This window comes from Sarcophilus harrisii, chromosome 4 (genome assembly GCF_902635505.1).
Source record: "Sarcophilus harrisii chromosome 4, mSarHar1.11, whole genome shotgun sequence".
NCBI classification, from domain to species: Eukaryota; Metazoa; Chordata; class Mammalia; order Dasyuromorphia; family Dasyuridae; genus Sarcophilus; species Sarcophilus harrisii.
In genome coordinates this window covers 31747197-31761869 of record NC_045429.1, presented here as the reverse complement: position 1 = coordinate 31761869, position 14673 = coordinate 31747197, and the positions used below count along the sequence as shown (strand labels likewise).

At 38.7% G+C, this 14673-nt stretch overlaps 1 protein-coding gene across 5 annotated transcripts in view; it reads right to left on the bottom strand.

Annotated features, from left to right (window-relative positions):
• The window catches only part of EVI5 (ecotropic viral integration site 5), a 206301-nt gene that overhangs the window by 154016 nt on the left and 37612 nt on the right, over nucleotides 1–14673 (bottom strand). For 2 of the 5 annotated variants that reach the window (XM_031969313.1, XM_031969311.1), the window contains exon 2: nucleotides 10530–10697. The exons of 2 other annotated variants lie outside the window; for them this stretch is intronic. The gene's annotated coding sequence lies outside the window, so the exon portion shown is untranslated. Of the gene's footprint in view, nucleotides 1–10529; nucleotides 10698–13921; nucleotides 14100–14673 lie in introns of those variants that run through there. One more of the 5 variants, XM_031969312.1, reaches the window with a different exon arrangement.

Sequence of the window (14673 nt, the reverse complement as noted above, 5' to 3'; positions counted from 1 at the left end):
ATGAAAAAAATACTGCTCAAAAAACCGAGGTGAGGGGCCAAAGATGAAACACTGGTCAGCAGCATCACTATCAGGAGACCAGACTATCCGGTCTCTTAGGTCTCTCTTGGTCCATGACAATCCTGACTGCAAGGCAGTGCTCTTTCCACTATCCCAGGCTGCCATCTTTTAAGAATCCTTTAAAATTTAGGCACATGCACTGGAAACCTTGTTAAGTTTAGGCATTTGCTCTACTGAATTAAATAATATTTAAGAGTTAAATTGACAGTGAGATTGTTTTTTTTTTAATTCTCTGAACATCTTAAATCAACTATTGCATGAATTCTATAGATATAGCCTAGTGTAAAATACAGTTTACAAAATCCTATGTTTGCCCTCTTTATAATCTTCACCAAAGAGGCCCTCAATGGGGATACATAGTATCTCTACAAAAATGTAATAACAATGATGTTAAAGTTCAAATGTAGTGCTATCATCCTTGATTTTATAAAATCTTTATGGATCTTTTCTATTTTTGACTTTTGTTCTCTTTCATTTTTAATGTTAAAAGCCCTCAATATAATAAAACTTTTTCTTCCTCACCAAGTTTCTTCAGATGTGTTTCTTCCATTTACTATTATTCATTCTTACATCCTTCTTCCATCATTCTCTTCTGCAAAATTCTAAGGCACATGTCCTCTTGGATGCCATGCTTGTCAAGTACTTGCAGATAAAGCCATTTTTTGATTCTTTGGTTTCCTTGTCACAGAAAGTGACTTAAATCGGTTAAACTTCTTTGGGAAATGGCTATAATATATGATGTCCATTTTTCTATTTTTGCCACATTTCTTTACTAAATTGAGTGTCTTCTGGTTTCAACAATAGCAAGAATATAAAATTACTACAATTGTTTTCAAAAAAGTGTGTCCACTCATTGCATTAGACGAGGATGATATTTAGGGTATCAATGGCCTAAGTTAGTGTTCAAAGACTCTCTCAAAACTTCATTATTTCTAGGCCTAAACTCTCCTGGAATAGCCTTCAAGAAATCTCAGTCACCTCTATGCCATAATAAGTACATGATACTTTATAAGAAAAGTGATGTTTATGAGAATGGAAATAGTCTAAGAAATCATTTTAATGTAAATTACATATTAATACATTTAGATTTAAATTTAATTTGTAACATCAAATTTCTTCTAATACCAAACTGCAGCAATCAAAAGGTTCTATTTAAATACATTAACACTACTTCTTTTTAAAATGCACACCTGCCAACCAATTAAACAACAAATCTAATTAAGGCTATCTCAAACTGTTCTGTGAGCTAATCTGAATTAAAACTACAGCAGATGTGAAGGGGAAAAAAACTGCTGAGTGGGTGGAAGATTCCAAAACAAAAGGGAATTTGGGGAATTGGTATCCAAGGAAAATAATGCAAATAGATTCATATATGTTAATGCAATAATAAATGCAATACGACCTACATTTCAAGGTTTAAAAGGACACTTTAACTCTGTGCTCCTTTTAAAATTATACATGAACTTACCAAAGATCTATATTCTCCCACTCAATTAAATGCTTTCTTTATTGCTTATCATGTTCTTCAAATGCTAATTTCCATGGAATGAAACTCATGCCAAAGAGTGCTCTAAGCATAATGAACACAGATCAAATAGAATGCTATGCTATAATAAATGAAGAATAAAAATATTCAGAGAAATACAGAAAAATTTATAAACTAAGTTCAAAACAAACAGAGAGACACATACTCTACTACAATGTAAATGGAAAGAACAAAAACACCAAACCTGAACACTGTGTAATTATAATAGCCCAGCTAGGCGCTACAAAAATGTTTAGAAAATGCACTTACCTTCCTTCTTTGCAAAAAGGTTGGGGACTATGGGTAGGGAATATTGTATATGATCAGAGGGAGTTGTTGTATTGGTGATGAACTAATTTTTTTCTTTTTGGGGCGTGGGGGATGGAGGAATAGTAGATGGTTAGATACAGAGATATCTTCAGAAATTAAGGTCTAATAAGCAGAAAAATCATAACAGCCCCTCACAAGTCAAGTGTTAAATGAATATCAGACTAGATATGAAAGGTCCCCCTCATAAACAAATTAGAAAAAGAATAAAGACAACACCTGTCAGATCTATGAATAGGGAAAGAGTTCATGACCAAGCAAGAGATAATAAAGATCATAAATTGTGATTATTTAAAAGTGAGAAGTTTTTGCACAAGTTCAAAATACTCAAATTAGAAGAAAAAAAAATAAAAACTTTGCAGCTAGTTTCTCTAAGAAGTCTCATTTCCCAGCTATATAAGGAACAGATTCAAAGTTGTAATAATAAGAGCCATTCACCAACTGATAAGTGGTTCAAAAATATGAATACCAAAGAGATTATAAAGAAGGGAAAGGGACCTGTATGTGCATGAATGTTTGTGGCAGCCCTTTTTGTAGTGGCCAGAAACTGGAAACTGAATGGATGTCCATCAGTTGGAGAATGGCTGAATAAATTGTGGTATATGAATATTATGGAATATTACTGTTCTGTAAGAAATGACCAACAGGAGGATTTCAGAAAGGTCTGGAGAGACTTACACGAATTGATGCTGAGTGAAATGAGCAGGACCAGGATATCATTATATACTTCAACAACAATACTATATGATGACCAGTTCTGATGGACCAGGCCATCCTCAGCAACGAGATCAACCAAATCATTTCTAATGGAGCAGTAATGAACTGAACTAGCTATACCCAGAAAAAGAACTCTGGGAGATGACTAAAAACCATTACATTGAATTCCCAATCCCTATATTTATGCCCACCTGCATTTTTTATTTCCTTCACAAGTTGTTGTACAATATTTCAAAGTCTGATTCTTTTTGTACAGCAAAATAACGTTTTGGTCATGTATACTTATTGTGTATCTAATTTATATTTTAATGTATTTAACATCTACTGGTCATCCTGCCATCTGGGGGAGGGGGTGGGTGGTAAGAGGTGAAAAATTGGAACAAGAGGTTTGGCAATTGTTAATGCTGTAAAGTTACCCATGCATATATCTTGTAAATAAAAGGCTATTAAATAAAAAAAAAAATGAATAGGTAGCTATCATATTTAGCTATGAGGGGCAGGAAACTAGCTATATTGGGGGGGGGGGGGGGGGAGAGCTCCAAATCACTATTCTTTTATTGTTTTTCTTCATAATCGAAGAGAACCAAAATGAGATCACTATGTCTGGTCAAATAACTATAAGCTATAAGCTAAGAAGGCTTGGCCATAAACAGGTTGGCCATAAACAGTCTACATGAATATTTGGCAAGGAGATGTAGTCTAAGTTTGCACAATATTTCTTGGGAGCTATTGAAATTCTCCTTGTTCATATGTCAGTGTCTCCCATGTCTTACAAAAGGGGCCCCAGTTCTTCAGAGAGACCTTGAGAGTGAGAGAGTATTGCTTCTTTTGATCTCCATGGGAGCACTTGCCTTATGTGAATTCTTCATAAAATTCTTCATAAAAATTCTTCATAAAATACACATTTGGCATTTCAATGACTTGGCCAGCCCACCAGAGTTGTGTCCTTCACAGTAGACTCTGACTGCCAGGAAACTCAGTTTGAGAAAAGACTTCGGGATCCAACACCAAGGAGATCCCCAGGAGATCGTGAGAACCTTTCCAAGGCAGTTCCGATGGCAGCGCTCCAAACTTCTGGCATGGCCCTGGTGGGGTCCAGAGAGACATGTGGCAATAAGGTCCTCCACAACCTTCAGTTTGACAGACAGCCTGATACCTCTTCTCTCCTCCATCCTTTCACAGCCTCCCCAAAGCTGGGCAAGCACTGGCCCTGCGTGCATTAACTCCCTCATCTGTGCAGAGTATACGCCAAGATAAGTGGACTTACTCACCACATTCAGAGTCTCTCCATGTGATGCTGTACATGATAATAAGACCATGTGACCCAACTGGAATGGACTGGCTCTTCTCAACAATGTGGTGATTCTAGGCAATTCCAACAGACTTGGAAGAGAAAATGTCCATTTCATCCAGAGAGAAAACTATGGAGACTGAATGTGGATCAAAGCATAGTATGTTCCCCTTTTTCTTTGTTTTTTTTTTCCCCTTTGTCTGATTTTTCTTGCACAACCTGACAAATATGGAGTTATGCACATATTTGACTTATATCAGATTGCTTGCTGTCTTGACGGAGCGGGCAAGTAAGAGAGGGAGAAAAAACTTAAAACAGTTTTATGAAAATCAATGTTGAAAACTATCTTTATATGTATTTGGAATACTAAAATACTTTTGAGAAAAAATACCTTTATTTGCTGTAACCAATGGTTCTATATATGAATGGCGTGTTGCTGTCAGGTTAAAATAGCATCAGAAAAGCAATTCATATTTGCTTCTCAGCTGCAATAGTGTACAATCTTCTGTGAACACAAAGTCATAGACCCATTTTCCTTAATCACTACTGGAGAAATGTAAATTAAAGCAAAGTCCTAACTTACACCAATCAGAATGCCAATCAAAAGACAAAATGACAAATGTTAGAGAGGTTGAACTGTTGGTAGAACTATAAATGGATCTAACCATTCTAAAAAGAAACTTGTAATCATACACAAATTAACTAAATGGGATATGCCCTTTGATCCAGCCAGACCCCACTAACTCGATGCCTCTAAAAGATCAAAAGCAAGAGGAAAAGGTCCTCAATGTACAAAAATGTTCATAGCAGCTGTTTCTGTAGTAGAGTAAATAAAGCAAATAAATTAAGGGGATGTTCATGAGTTGGAGAAGAATAGAATGAATTGTGGTAAAGGAATGCAATGGAAAACTACAGTGCTATGAGAATGGAGAAGATAGTTTCCCAAAAACATGAAAAGACTTTGTATGAACTGATGCTAAGTAAAGTGAACCACAAAAATAATTTATACTATAATTTAGTCAATATTATGGAAAAGAACAATTCTGAAAGACTTTGGAACTCCAATCAGCTTAAATGATGGCCCATAATTCCAGAGGACTGAATGATGAAGAAAAATCTCAACTTCATGAGAAGAAAATGACAGACATACACAGAGCAAGAAATGTATTTCTTGACTGAACCAATGCGAAAATTTGTTTTGCCTGACTGGTCTTATGAAGGAATCTGGGCTATTTCTTTTTTTTTCTCCACCCCCACTCTTTTCTGTTAGGGAAAGTGGGAGGGATAAAAAAATGCATGTTGGATAACTTTAAAAAAAAAAAAAAAGACAAGATTTTTTTTAAAAAATGAAGGTGATATAAAAAAGTTATCTCAATACAAAAATTTAAAAGAAAATAGACCAAGTGCTAGGCACTTGGAAAACCTTTTTTTTAATGATGTAGAAACTGTGGGGAAAAAATTAAAACTATAAAACAATCTTATTAGATAAATAACATGTCTCTAAAGTATCAGTCTGGTGTTACTATTTAAAACCCAATGGCTCCTTCCTTCTGTGTCAGAGCCAATTTTAATTTTCAAGAAACTGTCTGCTAATATGACTTAGATGCAAGATCTCCCAATATTTAAAGTTAAACAAAAACCTAAGTAAAGATTTAAATAAGAAATTAAGGTCATGAACTTTGGTGTCAATGATCTTTATTCTCCCATCAACTGATGGCCTATTATATATTAAGAGCAAAGCAGTTTAGAAAAAGAACCCCCTTCAACATCTGTGCCAGCATCAATTGTTTACTATTCTATAAACTTGGGCATTTTTCATTATTTCTAATGTAATGTTTTACTTTACATTTTTAAGATAGCCAAGAAGGTCTCCAAAAGGAATTACTTCACATGCAAGTGTCCACACCTTGGGCCATAGCCCTATGGCATCTGAAGTCACAGAAAAGTTGAATTTTATTTTCTCTCCTTTGTGGACATTGTATAGGTGTAATAAGCATGCAAGCCTAAGCTTCTAAACCCATTTAAGCAATTACAATGACCGAAAATTTCAAAGTTCAGATTTCTTAGTTGAGGTAACAGATAATCTTCTCTGGGAAGGAATAAAAATTGATCAATCAGCATATATCAAACACCAGACTTTTCCTTGTAGAAAAAAATAGGAAAACCAAAAAGCGTTTATAACATACAATGATAATCACCCATTTACCCTTGCAAAAATTACATTGGACACTTATGTGGGGATTTATAGTGCACACTCTCCTGAGGCTTCAGATGACTGTCAAAAATATCTTTCCTACAGCAATATGCCAACCTTATACCGTCTACTTATTTTAAGTAGTCTAAAACAATATTGATTAATCTGGCTGACATATATGGTTTCTCTACTTTTCTCAAAAGAGAAAAATATTTATTTTTTGTTTTAACTTTGTCTGAGATTAATGACTTACTATCCTCACTATTTTTCCTAATTAAATTCTACTGATCATTATGTTTCTGTGTACCTTATTTCCTATTCCCACTTATTCCCCTGATTTACTTCTACTAGCTACCTTGCCTTGCTATTACTCAACTTATACCCCACACCTCCTTTCTGTTCTCCCCTTTTATTTCTTTATAAATTTGCAAAACATTTATACCATCCTAGATACATATATAAGTGCATATATGTATATGTATTATGTATTTACGTATTCTTCCCTCTTTAACCCATTCCTGATAACATCCTGATAATTCCAGAATTATTGGCCCTCCTCATTCCTTCTAATTCATCTGTGTCAGTTCTTCCTCTCACACCTCATTCATATAATAACAATTGCTCCTTTTACCTTTTCCTATACAGTTTTGCTTTCAGAATGCTATCACACTCAGTTCTATCCCATCTACATAGGCTCTCTCTCCTTTTTCTAATGTAGATGCTGAATTACCATAAAAATCACTCGTACACAAAGGCAGTTGTGACTAAAATATAGGAATTAAAATAAATAAAAGAATCTTCTTAATAAAATAAAAAAGAGAAATTATTTTCATTTTAAGGAAAAATCCTATTAATTCTAGGGAAACAGTTCTAGTTCCATAGCCAAACTCCTGGCACTTCCCAAATTTTTCACTTATGTCACTTTCTGGAGGCATGAGGCACCAGACAAACTGGACCACTTTCTTGTTGGCCTAGTTTGGCTCATGCAGTTCCCTATATCTGGCACATTACCAATCTTCAGTCAATCAACAAGCATTTATGAAGCACCAAATATGATCTGGGCACTATTCTAAGGTCAGGAATTACAAGCAGTTTTTAAAAGGCAGCTCCCACCCTCCCAGTGTACGAAGCCTAGAAAGGCAGAGATGTTACAAATATAAGCTCAGAAATGACCAGAAGGTGATTTCAGAGAATCCTGAAAAGACTTACATGAACTGATGATGAATGAAATGAGCAGAACCAGGAGATCATTGTACATGGCAACATCAATACTACACAACTATCAATTCTGATGGACCTGGCTCTTTCCAACAATGAGATGATTTAAGCCAGTTCCAATGATCTTGTGATGAAGAGAGCCATCTAAACCCAGAGAGAGAACTGTGGGAACTGAGTGTGGATCACAACATGGCATTCTCACTCTGGTGTTTGTTTGCATTTTATTTTGCTTCACTTTTTCTTTTATGAGGCATGATAATTGTATTATCAATATGTATGCATATAATGGATTTAACATATATTCCTGCCATGTTTAACATATATTGAACTACTTGCCTTCTAGGGGAGGGTGTGGGGGGAGGGGGAGAAATTGGAACAGGTTTTGCAAGGGCTAAATGTCAAAGAATTTTCCACGCATATGTTTTGAAAAATAGAAAGCTTTAATAAATAAATAATAAAGATTAATTGCCAAGGGAAAAAACATACAAACAAAAAACCAAATATAAGCTCAGCAGGACTTGGCTTACCACGGGCTGAGAGGCTGGAGAGCTGAGGATGACCAGTATGGACTAACTGAGAAGATGGCTGCCCTCAACAGTGATAGGCAAGTTAGGGAGGGGGAAGGGAAGGGGCATGAGCTCAGTTCTGGAGATGCCAGCTGAAGACAGTCATGGCACACTGAGTTTGGGACGTCCGACAGCCAGCTGGAAACGCCACCCTGGAGTCAACAGAGGTGACGGCTGGAGAAGCACAACTGTGGGAGGGAAGGCGGCCACAAGCAGCTCCAGGGAGGGCCCAGAGGAAGCTCCGGGAGACTGAGGAACAATGACAGGCAGAAGGACCAGGACAGACTAGTGTCAGGAAACCACAAACAGTGGGAGTGCGTCTAATGGCTGCAGAGCTGGAGGATGAGGAGAAAAGCTCGTCCACGGTGAAGAAGAGCACGTCAGCCACTCTGGGAAGAGCAGAATTTACAAGCGAATTTAAGGAGAGACAGGGCTGCCCTGGAGGGAGAGTCCTAGGGAGGTTCCCTTTCTGAGGACAAGGGAAACAGAGACGTGTCTATAGGCAGTGAAGGCTGAAGATAAGCAACAGTGGGATGATGGGGAGAGAATCTGCGGTAAAAGACAAGATGGAATGGAACCGTGGGCACGCCTGGAGGTTTGCTTTGGGAAGTAGACAAGAATAAAAGGTGGGAGGAGGCATCTCAGTAATGTAAAGACAACAAACGGGGAAAAGAGGGAGCTCTTGGAAAATGTCTTTTTTTTTTTTTGTTAAATTAAAATATAAGGCAAGATTTTCGGCTCACCAAGGTCGGGGCAGGAAAGGGAGGAGAAGGGAGCTGGTTCGGGGACAACGGTCTGGGAAAGAACAAGGAGTCAAGGGGTTTGCAAGGGAGGGGTGAGGTGGCGTGCCAATGACCTGTGATCAGAGAAGGGAACTTCAGAGCTCACAAAGACAGAAGTGGATCTGTGGGGAACAGCAGAAACCAGGGCATGGCCAAGGGAACAAGCAAACTGAGGTGCTTCCTGGAAGCGAGGGTGGGTGAGACCCATATGAGCGCCTGGAGAGCGGAGGCAGGAGATGCAAAGAGGGGCCTGCGTTCCCAGGAACACCCGGAGGAGCACTACAAGGACTCTCGGAGTCCCTCTGAAGAACGCTGGCACGATCGCACACCATAAGACACTGGCAGAGGTGCCCAGCACTGCATGCCCGCATCAAGACAGGTGCTGCACTCCATAAGCAGGGACGTGCAGGAGTGGAAGCGTGAGCGGCCCCCAGTGTCCAGGAGAACCACTTGGCCCATGGCAGGGCCTTCCAAGCTCACAGGCTGCGAGCAGTCCCGGGCCAAGGGAGGTCTGTTCTCTTGGGCCTCTGAGAATGGAGGCCACACACCAGAGTGTGAGAGCCAAGCAGAGCAGTCACGGAGGAAAGCGAGGGGGGCAGGCTGGGGTGCGCGGGCCTGGCTTCTCTTGCTGCCAGGAGCTGCCGGAGGAGCCCGGCTTTCCTGCGTCGAGCCGCCGGGTCCCGCTGTCTCCCTAACAGTTAGGGAAGGACTCTAAAGCTCTAAGAGGAGATGTTCACCCCCCACTGACCCCAGAATCCATCACCTCTCACATCTGGCCTGGGGAAGCAACCCGCTGCCCGGTCTCCTGCCCCAGTTTCTGCACCCCCCATCTTCCTGAAGCACAGCTCTGACCACATCACACCGACTTCCCAAACTCCTGGGGCGCCCCACGCCCCCTTAGCGGGGCCTTTAGAATTTCTCCTTACCTGGCGCCTTCTGACACCTCACTCCTCCTACACACTCCGTAAACCAGTGACACCAGTCTACATGGCACATGACACTCTACCTCCTGACAGGATTTAGTCTCCTTAGAGTGCCAGCATCTCAAAAGAAAATTACTTCAATATCAAAGGAGATAATCCTAAGAAAAATGATGGCCTTAAGTATTTTTTACATCAAGGACCCTTTTTACTAACATACTGTGAAAGTCAAATATGAAGTGAAAGATAGCTTATTCTGCTATCACACAATTTTGTCCCCAGAAAATAAATATTTCATTTATATTTATACTTTATACCTTTTGTCAAATATAAGATAACCCTTTTATCATTTTAAATTTCATTTTTGAAAATAGTTACAAACAAAAATTTCTGCCATTTCATTTTAAAAGTGGAAGTATCTGAAGTGGCCTTTTTCTAAGTATAAATTATATTCAAAAAGATTTTCCTCCATTTCTTAGCTGTCTCTCTTTTCCACTGCTCCCTATTCTGTAAAAGCTATTATAGGAAACATTATATTATCTATTCATACATCTTCCCTAGTATATTAGCACAGTACCTTGCAATTAGCACCTGCTTAAAAAGTAAACAACTGCAGAATTCATCTAAAGAAACATTCATAAGGTAAATATGTAAGTAAGGTTTGTTTTTTTTTTTTTTTTAAACTTAAATGACTAGCAAAAAGAGTTAGATGCAGGAAAAATAATATCCTGGTTGTCACTTGAGAGCAACAAAAAAAAGTTTTGATTTTTTTTCCTGTTACAGATGTCAAAATCTGCAAACCTCATAGATGATTTTTTTTTTGTTTTGATAAGTATATCTTCAAAATTTATCTATCATTCACTATTTTCATGGGAATCACAGTTTTATATATATTTTTTACTAAACAAAATTGTGCTTATTTAACTCACCTAAAATGTAGCTACTAATGAATTCTGTTCTATTTTGTCTGTGGATCATTCCTCTGCAGTATCCAACAGTAGTCAGCCAGCATGTTTGGGTTCCATGTGCCTGCCATCACTTTTCCATTGTGGAGATTTCTCGATGGAAGCATTCCCCCTGCTCAACACTGATAGGACCTAGGGTTTCCAGGAAGAAGTCCAAATGTGAGTCCAAGAAATGGAGCTTGAGTGACATGTCACATCCCATTACTATTTATAAGGCCTTGAGAAGATCCCTGACAATTTCTCATGAATTTTTTCCTTTGCTTTTCCCAAAAAGTTTTCAGTTGCTTTTTAAAAATGATTTCCATGAAGCTCCTCCAAATTTATTCAACAGGTCTTCAAAATGTTTATCTTTCATTATTTTTATTTGAGGACCCACAAACACTTCCTTTTTGATTTTAGATGTATTGACTCTTGGAAATGTATTTTTCAGAAAAATAAATATCTTATTTAGGTATTTTGATCATCACCTTGACATTTTTCCCCCTCAAATCAAGTTAATGCTCAGTAATGGTAAGAAAATGCTTCATGACTAACCAGTGATTGACTTATGGAGGAAAAGGGAATAATCATTTATTAGGCATGTATTATGTACCAGTAACTATGTTAAGTGCTTTACAAATATTACCTCATATGATCCCCATAACAACCCTGTATTATAACTAGTATTATGATTATCATATTACAGTTGAGGAAATTGAGGTAGACCAAGGTTACATGATTTGCCTGGGGTCCCACTCAGACAGAGGCTACATCTGAACTCAAAATCTTCTTGACTTCTAGTTTAGTGCTCTCTCTCCCCTGGACTACCCAGCTTTCACATTTTTCTTTCTTAAAATCAGTTCTCTCTTTTGAGACCAGTGTTTTTTCATGCTATGGAGAGGAGTTTCTGTTAGTCAGTCAATAAGCATTTATTCAGTACTTAAATATATGCCAAGCCATGCTGTTTGACTCCTAAAAGAGTAGCAGTATTTGGCACACCTAAATTATAACATTAATAAAAAGAGCAATCATTTTCAAATGCCCGTGGGTATGCCAAGAACACAGTGAAAAAAAAATTGTAAACATTTCAATGCCTTCTTGCAAGTGATCCTATCCTTTCAGTCTAATAATTAAAAGTTCAGTAGGATTTTCTTAAAAATTAAAACAACAATTTACTTAACTATTTGAGCTAATAAGGACCTATGAACAGAAAGGTTATTTCAAAGGGGATCATTGCTTTACTTTTATCTACTTTAGTACACTATGCATCACCAATACAGTCCAAATGATCACATTTATATTCTTCATCCAAAATCCAGGTATCGTTAATTTTTCACTGTATAAAACAGATGTTGTAACTAATGGTCAATCTAGAGATTGTAAAGTATATTAGCAACCAGGTGAAGTCTTTTTGCTTTCCTTAAGTCATAGAATCCTCAGACACTCTGTGACAAGATCCCTATGTATCCAGCTAATTGAAATTCTGACACAAATGACAAAGCAGAAGCCATATGCTGATCTACCTTAGAACCAAAACAAAACTCAACTGTTTGCTCATCAAGGACTAAAGTTTCATCTCTGAAGTATCAAAGGGGGCTCACAACAGACAGCACAAAAAGCCGTTCAGGTGTGTGACTAACCTGGGGGGCAGTGAGGATTTAAGTCATGCTCCACATCTGAGAAATACAAAGCTCTTGGGACAACAGCATCAGACACAATCATATAGTTTCCCAAATGTCCCCTGCACCCCCCTGACCAAAGCCTCAGCCCAACCTGAACACAAGTGGACCTGCTACAAAAATGCACAGAGTGTGAGCCAGGACTTTATAAAAGCAGACAAGAAAAAGACAATGAGGCCTCCTTGCCTGCTTCCATACCATACTTTTTAGAGATTCAGAGATGTATCAGAAGTCACATGACTCAGCAAAAGGGGAGGATACGTGGTTGACTTTTTAAAACTTAACATAAAAACAACCTCCACAGAACATGTCTCAATTTCCTAATGACAATGCGTACCAAACACATACAACATGTCAACTTCAATGAATGAAGGGAAAAGCACCTAGGAACAGGACTCCAACCTAGGGATGTCACATAGGTCCTCCTGGAGAACACAGGACAGCAGCTATCAACTGCCTCTGCATACCTTGCATGTACATGGTAGGTGCTTAATAAATGCCCACCGGCAGGCAGGAGACAGCATGGCATAAAAAAGTGGTAAAATGGAGTCACAGGCACCAGAAGAGAGCCTGTGACTCCCAATCAGCTTTAAATAGCCTGGGAGCTCCTGGGATTTCCTGGTTTTGCATTAGAACTCCAGTAAAGTGGAGCCCAGGGCCTGCGCAGTTTAAACTGCTGCACTGGGGTCACAGGGCACAGCTGCCACCCCTTTCAAACACAACCGAAGGAAGATCAGGCTGAGCCGAGGTTAATCCCTCAGGTGGAGGCTGGGTCCATATGGTTCTCTGAGAATTTTAAGACAACACAAGTCAGGGTCTAATTTCCATTGCTGAGGGAAAACATAACTGCGCCGCATCTCTACCTACAGAGTTTAGCATAGTTTCTGGGACAAAGCAATGGCCAAGGACAGATTTCTGAGGCACTATGCTGGAGATTACTCTGCAAGTTAATATCAAGCCATTGATATCAAGACCCTTTGTGGGTCTGTTCATTCAATTAGTTCTGAATCTACCTAACCAAACTGCCATCAACAGTATTTTTTAAAAAATGCATATCAGAATAGAGTGAATAGAAAAATGTCATTTGCTAGAGAGAAGAACAGTTGAAGTTAAAAAGATGTTTGAAACAGTCCCATGTGCTGAAAAAGGTGGAAGGAGACCAAGTGTCAGCAAAGAATCAATAATTTTCTAACAATACTTACTAGAGTGAGAAAAGTTGGTGGTGAGTATTTATCCAAGGCTGAGAATTAACTAGGTGAAAACAGAAAAGGCAAAGTTGGCAACAGCACCAAGTATGAAAGATGGTGAAACCAAAGCATGGATCAATTAAATGAATGTCAAGGGAAACAACTTGGGACTACAAAGAGATCACACTGGGGAAAAAAAAAAACACATTCAAGATTTGTCAGTAGAAGAGAAACGTTGGCAAATCCTTCCTGCATCTTTACCTAGATAACCCCATGGACAGTTAGGTCATGGGGTCGCAAAGAGTCAAACCCGACTGAACCAAGGAAAGAACCAAGCAGAAGACTAGTCAGAGGTCCCATGTGAACTCTCCAACAGCCTCTCAGAGGTAGGGCTAGAGAAGGGCTTGTGAGCTCTCCACTGGTGGAAAGAGCAGCTGCACTAAGGAGTCACCCAGGTAAGGATGGAGACGGGTCCCTGACAGTCCCATTAAACTTTTCAATCACGCTTTACCTGAAACTACGAGTTGAGTGTTCTTGCTTTTTTCTATCTCCTCCTCTTCCCATCTCAGCCCTGGAACAAAGAGCAAAGAAACAAGTGCTGCCAAGAGTTGTGGAGAGGGGCACATATCAATGCACCGTTTTTATGTCTGTCCCACCATTCTGCCCAATAATTTATAATTATTCAAAAAAGTGATTAAAATGTCTCCACCCTTTGATTATGCTGGGAAGACTTACACCAATGCCAGGGAAATCACATACACAAGGATTAAAACACAAATGAAAAGAACTACCACGCAACAATGAAAATCTAATGTTGAAAAGTTATAAAAACAAGGGGGTCCCAAAGCAGAGGTGTAAGGAGACATCTCCCCCTACATCTGTGCAGCAGCAGGGACACTGCACATACTCCAGAATTTTCTCGATGTACTGATCAGTTTTGTTGATTTTTTTTCCTCCTCAGACACAAAAGAGTGTAATAAGCCTGAAAAGTTAAGCTCGGATGAAGTTATAAAGGTCTTTAAATGCCAAAGGGGTTTGTACTTGATCCTACAGACAAAAGGGAAGCCCCTGAAATGGTCTGAACAAGGATCTGAGTAGCATGATTAGTCTTGTGCTTTAGAATTTTGGTAATTCTGTGAAGAGGGAAGACACCTGAGATAGGAAGAGTAATTAGGAGATTCTTGCAATATCAGAAATGTAGTATAAACAGATGGAATTTTGCAATTTTATTTTCATTACCAACCCAAAAGGGAAAAATAATAT